Source organism: Lipophrys pholis (assembly GCF_963383615.2).
Source record: "Lipophrys pholis genome assembly, chromosome: 21".
Taxonomy (NCBI): domain Eukaryota; kingdom Metazoa; phylum Chordata; class Actinopteri; order Blenniiformes; family Blenniidae; genus Lipophrys; species Lipophrys pholis.
This window is the reverse complement of record NC_137649.1, coordinates 4,822,317-4,832,831: the sequence shown is the minus strand read 5'-3', so window position 1 is coordinate 4,832,831 and position 10,515 is coordinate 4,822,317.

Below are 10,515 nucleotides of genomic sequence, written 5' to 3'. Positions count from 1 at the left end.
AGATATTAATTGACTTTGTTGTGTATTTTAATTCATATTGGTAGAGTATGAAATGTTAGATAAGTGACTCTGAAATATAAGGTTCCATCTCACTTTTTTATTTTTTATTTTTTCATTTTATGGGGTCGTCTCTCAATCAGAAGGTAACAGGTTCGATTCCGGTCTCCCACAGTCCTACATGTCGACGTGTCCTTGATGAAGGCTCCTTACAGAGCGCCTTACATGGCAGCCAGAGGCATTGGTTATGAGTCTAGACTCGTGAACAGAGAACAGAGAACTGAGGAGGCTTAAGGTCAGGAAGGCAGCTGGTCCGGACGGCATCAGCTCCAGGCTCCTCAAAACCTGTGCAGACCAGCTCTGTGGGGTTATGGGGCACATGTTCAACTTGAGCCTTGAACTGGGGAGAGTCCTGAAGACCCTGGAGAGGTTGGTCCTTCATCATCTGCGCCCCCTGGTGAGCTCATCAATGGACCATCTGCAGTTCGGGGTGATGCCGTCATCTACCTGATGCAGCGATCTCTCTCACTTGGAGAGGGCTGGGAGCACTGTGAGGATCATGTTCTATGATTTCTCCAGTGGGTGTTCACCAGAACAATAAACTGGACTGGACGGATAACACACACGCTCTCTACAAGAAAGGCCAGAGCAGACTTCACCTGCTGAGGAGACTCAGGTCCTTCAGGGTGCAAGGAGCACTCCCGAGGACCTTTTATGACTCTGTAGTGGCATCAGCCACCCTTTACGGAGTGGTCTGCTGCAGACAGGAACAGACTGAACAAACTGGTGAAGAAGGCCAGCTCTGTCCTGGGCTGCCCCCTGGACCCTGTGGAGGTGGTGGGAGACAGGAGGATGATGAGAAAGCTATCATCCCTGATGGAAGAAGGTCTCCCACCCCCTGCATGGTACTGTTACAGCACTGAGCAGCTCCTTCAGTGATAAGCTTCGCCACCAGCGGTGTCTGAAGGAGAGGTACTGCAGGTCCTTCCGTCCTGCTGCAGTCAGACTGTTGAACCACGCCTGCTCCCAGTAGATCGCAAAACACACCCACAGACCGGACAGTTCATTCCTGCCTCTTGTGCAATAATAATGTTATAAGATGTCATTGCCACCTGATCTCATTTGTATTTTTTATTTTAGTTGATTTACAGACTTACATCTTTCAGTTACTCGCTCTTTTAAACAATTTTTGATGCATATTGTTTTTACATTTTTATATTTTTATCTAATTTAATCTTGCACTGTGTGATTTTTAACACTGTAAGTTTCTCAATTGAGAGATGAATTAAGCTTAATCTTAACAATGGGAGTACACATTCTTCATATGGACAGACAACTAAGTTGGATTGTTATTACGGTGACTGTCAACTATAAAACTACCAAGTCCCAGGAGAATCTGGACTGGGAGTCATGACACGTCGGAGGAAACATTGTTGTTATTATCCATCTACTGAGCATGAGCAGAAGAACTGTTTACTACAGCCATGGTGTGCAGAAGCAGTCGCAGCTTTATAGAAAAGTTGTGATTTCACTGCTTCCATGGAGATTGAGCATTTTCAAAAAGTAGCATTTTCTCCCTGTTTCTGTGGAGAGGGAACATTTTCCACCTTGGCAGGCATTTTCAAAAAGTTGTGCATAGTGGCTCTTTGCAATGTTGTCGTGTGAACGACAAATATGGACTGGGAGTCATGCCCTTCTGGATTCTACCATTGTAGTTATTGTCCTTCTTCTCACTTAGAACAACACTTTTTTTCTCGTGACAATGTTGCCGTGTCAACGGGGTCTAGAATACTGCAAACCAACAAATATCCTCTTCATCTGTGTTTCAAAACTGCCTGCGGTTTGGTCCTGAAGTCGGCTCTTTGACTCGGCGCAGCTGTGAAATCCCCTCTGATCTTAACGTTCGCTGCTCTCCTGAGGTCAGTTTACTCTCCCTGCACTGAGGTAGATCCTGTGGTATTTCCAGGGTCTACCTCTGCAGGCTTCACCTTCCACATGGAGCTCAGATGTTTGCAAAAAAAAACAAGCAATCAAATGTAAAAACTTCAGCCAACATAATTCTGTCGACTCGAGCATCCTGCGGCAGCTACACGTGGCAAGTTGTGCATCCTCCTCGGAAAATCACGTCGTCCAGTTTTCTGTCTTTGAGGATTTTCCGACGCACAATAATCTCCAGTCAAAGTAGGCAAGTGATGGATGTTCATGAGGCCGACTACCAAGACGTCACAAATCATTGCAAAGCTCCCATAAATACGAGGTGAGTCCGTCTGCCCGTCTCGTCTTTAACCTCAGATGGACCTGAGAGCTCCTGTTGGCCATATGAGGGATTACTTACTGAGCATCTTCACCATAGCAGCCAAGTCATTTGGGCTCGTCGTACACACGAAAGCAGATAGGAGACATCAAACGGTTAAAGCCTCACGGCCTTTATTCCTTCATGTGTCCAATGAATTTGAAAGAGCATTTGGCGTTCAATCAGACTCGGAGGTGGAGACTGTTCTGGTTTGGTTTAGAGGATAGAAAGAGAAAGGAAAGGAAAAAAGGGAGCAACAAGCAACAAACAAGTTGTTTTAAATCCACACGCTGATTGAAGGCTCAGACCACGAACCTCCAGTTCTACTCAGAGATTCCTGCAGGGAGGTAGAGAGAAAGAGAGAGCACAGACCACGGGAGAGAGACAAAATGTTGGTGACATGTCAAGTGAAACCTCACTGCATGGAGAGTGAGAAAGGAAAGAAGCTCAGTGAACGTCTCCCAGCAGTCTGAACCGACAGCAGCTTCATTAGAAAATGATCCAGGGTGGCCTGAACCAGCTCTAACTGCAAGCTCTTTTAAATAGAAATGTTTTGAGCCTAAGCTTAAAAGACTGTGGCAGAGTGAGGCACATGAGAGGAGCCTGAAAGCTGAAAGCTCTGCCTCCTAGTCTACTTTTAGAAAAAAATTAAAAACAGAAAGTTCTATTACAAAAAAAAGAAAAACAGCACCCACTAGTGGCACAAAATGAGAACTACATCATTTTAAGCGTTTCTACCTTTTCCATGTAAACAGACACCGTTGTCAAAACATTTGGTGTGTAAATGCAAATATCTGAAACATAAATGCCAAAACATTGAACTTGAACACCATAAATAAGGACGACATGAAGGAGTGGTTAGTTGGATCATTTAGGTTTCTGGCACAGTTCAAAAAGTAATGCATACTTCAGCTATCGGAGTCACTTCACGTCTTCTGCTCTCTTATAACATAAATAACAACAAATTCTTATAACATACAGAAAATAGCAACACATTGTTGCTCATTGGTGCCACCTGTGCTCATTGCTGTTTCAATTGGAGCTTTTAAAAGGTCACACATACCCAATAAATGTCAATTGGTCTTACTACTTGTGTCTTTAAGCAATTAGTTCATTCCCAAAATTACCTGACTTCAATTATCCTGGAGTTCATTGGGAGTCCAAGCGAACTCTCGAGGCAAATAAGTAGAGGTTTACTTGTCGATGTGCTTGATGTTGACCTTTGGACTCTGCATTTATAAATAGATTGAATTAATGTGTGGAAATTGACGAAATGAACTTTTAGGAAATGATGTGTTCACATGATTGAGGCTGAAGCTTTTTGTTGTTGACACCTCAGCCCATTAAAAAGAAGAAAGAAAACAAAAGCCCTCACTCAAGGTTAGCTGGGGATACATTTTAATCTCCTACACCTATCCTCTGGATGAGGATGAAGAACATTACACCAGGCAAGCAAGAGGGCAGAATTTGTTTTCACCGTGCGCCACACAGTTTCAAGAGTGTATTTGTCAGTAGAATATTGTGACTCTGCCACGTTTGTAATGTAGAACATCCTAAAGCTGGCCACAGACATTGCTGTCTGTCTGTGGGATCCGAGGAGTTCTCCACCACGGGTTCTCACAGTCAACAAGAGTCCAGGGAGGCTGCTCTTTTTGTGATTCAGCTTTTGTGCTGCAACTCTGGTGGTTAAAAGAAAAGGTTTGTGATGGGAGGTTGTTGGATGAGGTAACTTTCAATTCCCTTCAAGGACCATTTACGCCACCTTTAAGCACTTCATGCTTCCGTACATCCCTCACCAAAACTAAACTAAACTAAACTAAACTAAACTAACTAATCCTGCTTTATTAATCCCCGTGGAGATTTTCATTTTTTTTCCACATCAACCAACCCTATTTTTAGGATTCCAAGGGGGGGGGACACATTACAGCGCTCTCGGTAGCTGATGGGGGTCAAGGGTCATGCTCAACAGCCCATCTACATGTCTGCTCGTGTCAACATATACCAAGAGATCCACCATTTTTCTGTTCATTTTGTTATTCTAAAAATGAATATTATAGACTCTTTTGTAAGGACAGATACTAGATGCAGGAAAGATTTAAAATATTCACCATTTTTCTCGCCTTGTTTGCTGGTTTCACGTGAGCGATGCTGAACACCACTGCCCCCACAGATCACCAGTGGTATTACTCCACAAGCTTCCTAGAAACATGGTGAACACAGAAGATGGATGGAAGGCTCCGTCCACGTCCATACGTCTTTTAAAGAGCATTTATCCAGCCAACCAACCAATCAACCAGCTGACCGAGTGGACAGACCAACAAAAACATGGAAATAAATTCACAGTGTTATTCCTCCACCCCCGAGTGCCTCACACTTAAAGGCAGTATCTGCCACAGCTCAGCGAGTAAAAACCAAACTTCCTCTGAAACACTTTGTCCTCGTCTTCACAACCAAAATATTCACCTCTACTTCATTTCATTTATTCACACTCTGTTTCATTTCGCGAATGCTTTACATCTCAAGTTTGGACTTATTCTTTCAACATGATGGGATTACAATCAGGTTTGATTCATTGCTTTTCACCAAACACGAGAGATACAGTTTCGCTTGGCTTTAATTCGCCTCTCTGGGCAAACATCTGTATGAGGTACTCCAGATAAATGAGAGCGTTTATCTTTTAACAGTAGTTCTGGGAAACAAGGAGCAAATACTGAGTCAGCTCGGCCAAATCTTGCATATTTATGGGTCCTGGTTCTGTCTTCGCTTCTCAGAACTTTATTATCTGCTTTCGATTTTTTTCTCTCTCGGGACACTCGATGACACTGAACCGTGTCAGATAAAGCGGAATACCAGCCGTGTTCATTTTTTCCATCCGTTTTTCACACTCACATGCACACTGCAGACACGTGACAGTGAAAAATGAGCAGCGCCGCCTGCTTCTCATTACCCCTAATTGGTGATTTAGTAAGTCGATGGCAGCTAACTATATTGAGCGTCACGCTGGGTTCAGGCTGAACATAAACGTCAGCTCTTCTGTTAATGGGGATCTGGCTCTGACCGGGACTCTCCGGCAGTTTCCGTCGTCTGGCAGCGGCCGGGGCTTTTTGACGAAGAGAAGACATGATGTGTGCTGAAGTCACGTCATAGACAAGGCGCACTCTGATGTAATCCCTCTTTGTCCGGTTCGATAGTAGAAGTTTGGTCAAAGATGGCGCTGCTTCACTTTTCGTCCTGGATTTTGGCGTCTGATTCTAAAAATAAAGAAATTTTACTGAAATGTAGTTTTAAGAAGTCCTTGGGGACGTGTCCAATGAGTTTGAGTATTCAATAAGAAACCCACAATTTCTAAAGCGCATTACAGCAGATTTACGCTCATCCTGCATTATTCAGATTGAGAAAGATCTTTATTACCTCATATATCCTGCAAATGTCTTTGATAGGTTCTGGGGAAAGCAGTAACAAAGAATACAGACATTTCCAAATATTCACAAATACACATATAACCATAGAAATATGCCAAAAGAAAAAAAAAGCAATATGACAATCATACAAATCATTCAACCATATATTTAGAAGTAATAGAAGGTGGAGGCTCATGCGTAGATTTGTACATACAAGCATCAAGATGCATATAATGTAATATATTATTTGAAGTATATGGAAATGGTTAGGGATGCTGACGTTGCTGATGGATGATGTCACATAATACTTGTGGGGTTGTATCGAGGATCATTAACGAGTACGTGAATCAGACCAGATACTGATACTGGTGTTAGTATCCCTAGAAAAGGATCCTATCCTGGGATCTCCATGTAGGGAATCCCCTTATTCTGAACTTAACTAGAATAAGGCATTTTATAGGAACTGCAGCAGACATGGAGAATTGCTTTCAATTGAAAGGATGTTGTTGTTTTATGTTCATGGGAGCAGGGTACATGGCCTTTGGCCTCACTGTATCGTACTGTCAATCCGCAGCCTTTCTTAGAGTCAATGTGTGTGGCTCCAGGAAAAAACAAGGTTGAAGAACATGAGTATGCAGCTATGCTCGATGAAGACCAGCAAACAACCACAAGTTAATCTCCAGCAGCAGTTTTTAGGATGAAATTGAAACCGATATGACCAACAGGAAGAACTTAAAAATTATTTCTTCAAATGTTGTATGTGAGCAGCTGGTTTTTAAAAGAATTTCACCTCATCCAGGTTTATTCTGGGTGAAAGTGTTGGGGGTAGTTGCAAAGCGGTAAGAGTGGCAGAAGTGGAATACCCCCAACCCCCCAACCCCACCCCCACGCCGCCTCCGGTCTGGACCTTCACTCGTACCGCTCTGCCACGATGACAGATGTTGGGTTCTGGCTACTTTCTTTATTTTTGTGTCTCAGCCGTCAGCGCTTCTAAAGTAAAACATTTGTTTCCAAGTAAAACCTCAAAGTTTGACTCTCGTCTTCGCTCATGGAGGGAAAAAACAGTCCTGAGCCTCAGTGCAGGTCCAAACTAAGACGCTGCATCGCAGCACATGTGCGCCGAAGAGGGAAAAGATTAGAATCCCTGTCATTAGATTTCATCACTCAGCTAACGACCCTCGATCACAAGGTCCTGACAGGTCCTGAAAGGTCCTGGAAGGCCACATAACTGATTGTAATGAGAGGTATATTATCAAGCTTCATGCTGAGCTTTGACCTGATGAGTTAATGTCTGATTATTATTTGTCTTGAATGTAATCAAGCTTTCATTTCCATGATTCACATCCTGATAAATCTGCACATTAAATATACTGAAAAAACAAGTTTGTTGTAATACTTCCTCCACACATTTGTTCAAGAAAGGACCTGGTAATGCTTAAAGCAGGTGAGTAGGAAGATGTTTTCATTAGAAAACAGTTGTGTTTATCACATTAAATTTACTTTTAATTCATTTAAAGTATGGTTTTATGATATTAACAGTGGAATGAATAACAGTGTTTTTGAATTAAAATGACCTTTTTACTCAACTGTTGGTTAATACTTCCTTTACTTGTTTATGCAGAACTTGAGTTATTTGTTTGACAAGATCTTCAAATATAAAACAGATTTGCTTTAAAAACCAGAAGGTTATTGTGATCTCTTGAGTGTTTCCTCCAGAGTGTCTTGACTCCCCATCCATATTTTCCTGGGCACGCCCGCCGATAGGGGGGCACAAACGGGTCTGTTGTTCAGAGCCCAGCGTGGGGGGGGGGGGGGGGGGGGGGGGGGGGGGCAGAACTGGGCTCTCATGAAGTTCTTCTATGTGTTCGGTGCCAGCTGGCCTCCTCCTGGGACTTGGTGGTTTTATTGTCCTAAATCCCAACTCACCTAGACAAAGAAATAATACATTTCTACATGAGCGCAGGAAGCGATTCACTGCATCACTTCAAGAAATAACGCGTAATTAATTCCAATAAGCAATTCTCAACTGAATCACGGAGTGGAAGGGATTTAAAATTAAACTAAAATGAAAGCTGCTTCAACTTGTTTGCTCGTAAACCTCTTCCTGCACATCGTTTTCAGCATTTCAGCCATTTACATGAAAAAGGACATTGTTATCAACATGTTTCCGTGTAAATCCAACATATTTCTCAAACAAAAACTAAAAAATGATGAACCGCTGCGTAAACAGAGCCCTAAAAGTTACTAAGCATTTTCGTTGGTCCTTTCATTATCTATAGTACTTCGTCAGCTGCGGGTTGTGCGGGTGCTCCGTCCCTTCTGATGACTGAAATCAGGGAACAAAAGTTCATCTTCACTACAGCCTGAAAATAAATCCAGTCCCGTGCGGGAGCAAATGACTCTCAATGCAAAGCATTAATTTCCAATCCAATAACTTCACCACATAAATCATTAGCGGCTCTGCTTCCAGTGGTTTCAGACCACGTCTGAGCTCCAAGCATATTGAACCACTCCTGATGTTTACATGTTCTCCGTCTGAAATCACGACGAGCAGCTCCGCGCCGCTGCCACATGTCCGACTCACTGCGGTCGCTCGCTCAAACGTTCTCAGGAAACATGAAAGCAGGAAAGAGCCGCTGCACAGTTTCACGAGGAACGTGCTCCAGAATCACAGAAAAGTCCCATGAAAAAGACAACTGTAGCGTACGTCACATCGCCGGGACATCAACAGTAAAAATAACCAGGCTGCGATGCAAATTGGTTTACATAAAGGAAACATTAATAATTAGCGCTGCTGTTACAGAAGAGCCGCCAGAATGACCACAAAACTTTGGCTGGTTACGCATTGATGGCTGCATCAACACATTGATTACTTCATATTACTGCTGTCAAAAATAATGCGTTAATTTAATTAATTGATTTGAAATGTTTAACTTGTTTAAAAAACAGTTACGGAATTAACGCAGTTCTGTTTACTTCTGTTTTTTTTTTTTTTTTTTACTCCCTTACCGGAGCAGCATGTGCAGCATCTCTGGGTGCAGCCCCATGACTACAGAGCAGCACCTAGTGGAATAATATCAAGGCAGAAAGTTTCACTTTAAAAGTTCCCTGATGGCTGATTGAAACAGTGAAAGTCATTAGCTTTACTTCGTAAAGCTGAATTTAACAACCACAGAAGTAATTCTGCAGCAAAACAGCAGGTTGCCGTGTTGGCTGACCAGTAGCCACCAAACTGCTAAAGCTGGAGGAAATACTTGTAAAATATTAATTTCTCTTCTTTCTCTCTTTACCTGGCTCTAAAATAGATTTTAGTTAATACATAACGTGACGTCCAAAGGGCGGCGGAACTAATTATAGGGGACAGCATTAAATGCAACACATGTGTCCGTTTGGAGGAGAACCGAGGAGCGGCCTGGTTCTGTTTATAATATAATAAAGCGGCTTTGCAGACAAGAAACTCGTCCTGTTGGACGTTACAATAGTAACGCACAGCAACTTGGAGAAGATACTTTAATATGATTACTGGTTTGGAAATAGTAACCAGTCAGATTACTCCTTACTGAAGAAAGTGGTTACATGAGAGTAACGCGTTAATCTTTATCTGTGACTTTTTAAAAAAAGTGTTATTAATGATGCGACTAAATACATGAAGTGCAATGTTGTGTGAGACTGATTTTTGATGTTGGTTGGTTGTCATTGTCCATCAATCTTCTATCCTATTTATCCAGTTCAGAGTCGAAGATGAGGGCGAGGCGCTGGACGCTGGGTACCCCCTGGACAGGTCACCAGTCAGTCACAGGGCAAACACATATAGACAAACAACCACACACACTCACACTTAGATCGAGGGGGAATTTAGAGTCACCAGTTGACCTCACATGCGTGTTTTTGGACTGTGGGGAGGAAGCCGGAATACCAGGAGGGAGAACATGCAAACCGCGAGAGCACTAACCACTGCGCTACTGTGGACATTGCTGCACTTTAAATCTGTTTTATTTATTGAGGTATGAAGGCTTGTTGTTGTTCTTGTATTCTAGGTTTGTTTTAATCAGTTTAGCTTGCCTGAGTGGCTCAAAATGAGCTATTTAATTTTAATATGTGAGGTTATCAGAGGAAAATCTAGAGGATTAGGAATTTGCCCATTGTAGTTTGGCAAACTAAGTTCCTCCAAACAGCATCTCGCCTCAGGCCCCCACAAAGCCAGAAACAGCCCTGCTCAAGCGAGTGATTATTGGCCAATTTTTGTTTTTTCTAACACAGCCTACACGCTACCTTGATTTTATTTTCTTGATGAAAGTACTGACAAAATGCTTTGGTTTTTTTGAGAGGACGTCTGGCCAGATTCCCACCGTGCCATTTTAAAACTGAAAACATTGCTTGCATTCTGTTAACATGACAATGGTGCTCTTTGACAATGACTTTTTGAAAAAATGTTCAGGGTCAGTCATTCCATCCATCCATCCATCCATCCATCCATCCATCCATCCATCCATCCATCCATCCATCCATCCATCCATCCATCCATCCATCCATCCATCCATCCATCTCAATGGAAATGGTTATTGTGTAATAGTAGATTGGACTATGCAGATGCATTGATACAAAAGGCCAAAACAAGCAGAATACAGTAGTGTCAGACGATACCAAAACAAAAAGATTTCACAAAGGCAAGTGTCCAACAGTCCAATCTGCAAATTATTTACAGATGAGGGCATTTAAGGGCTTAAATCGGACCATGTGAAGCCAAAACCTTGTCCACTAAATGAAAGATGACATTTATTTATCTAATTGGTCAATGTGTAGCAAAAGCAGCTGGAAACGCCC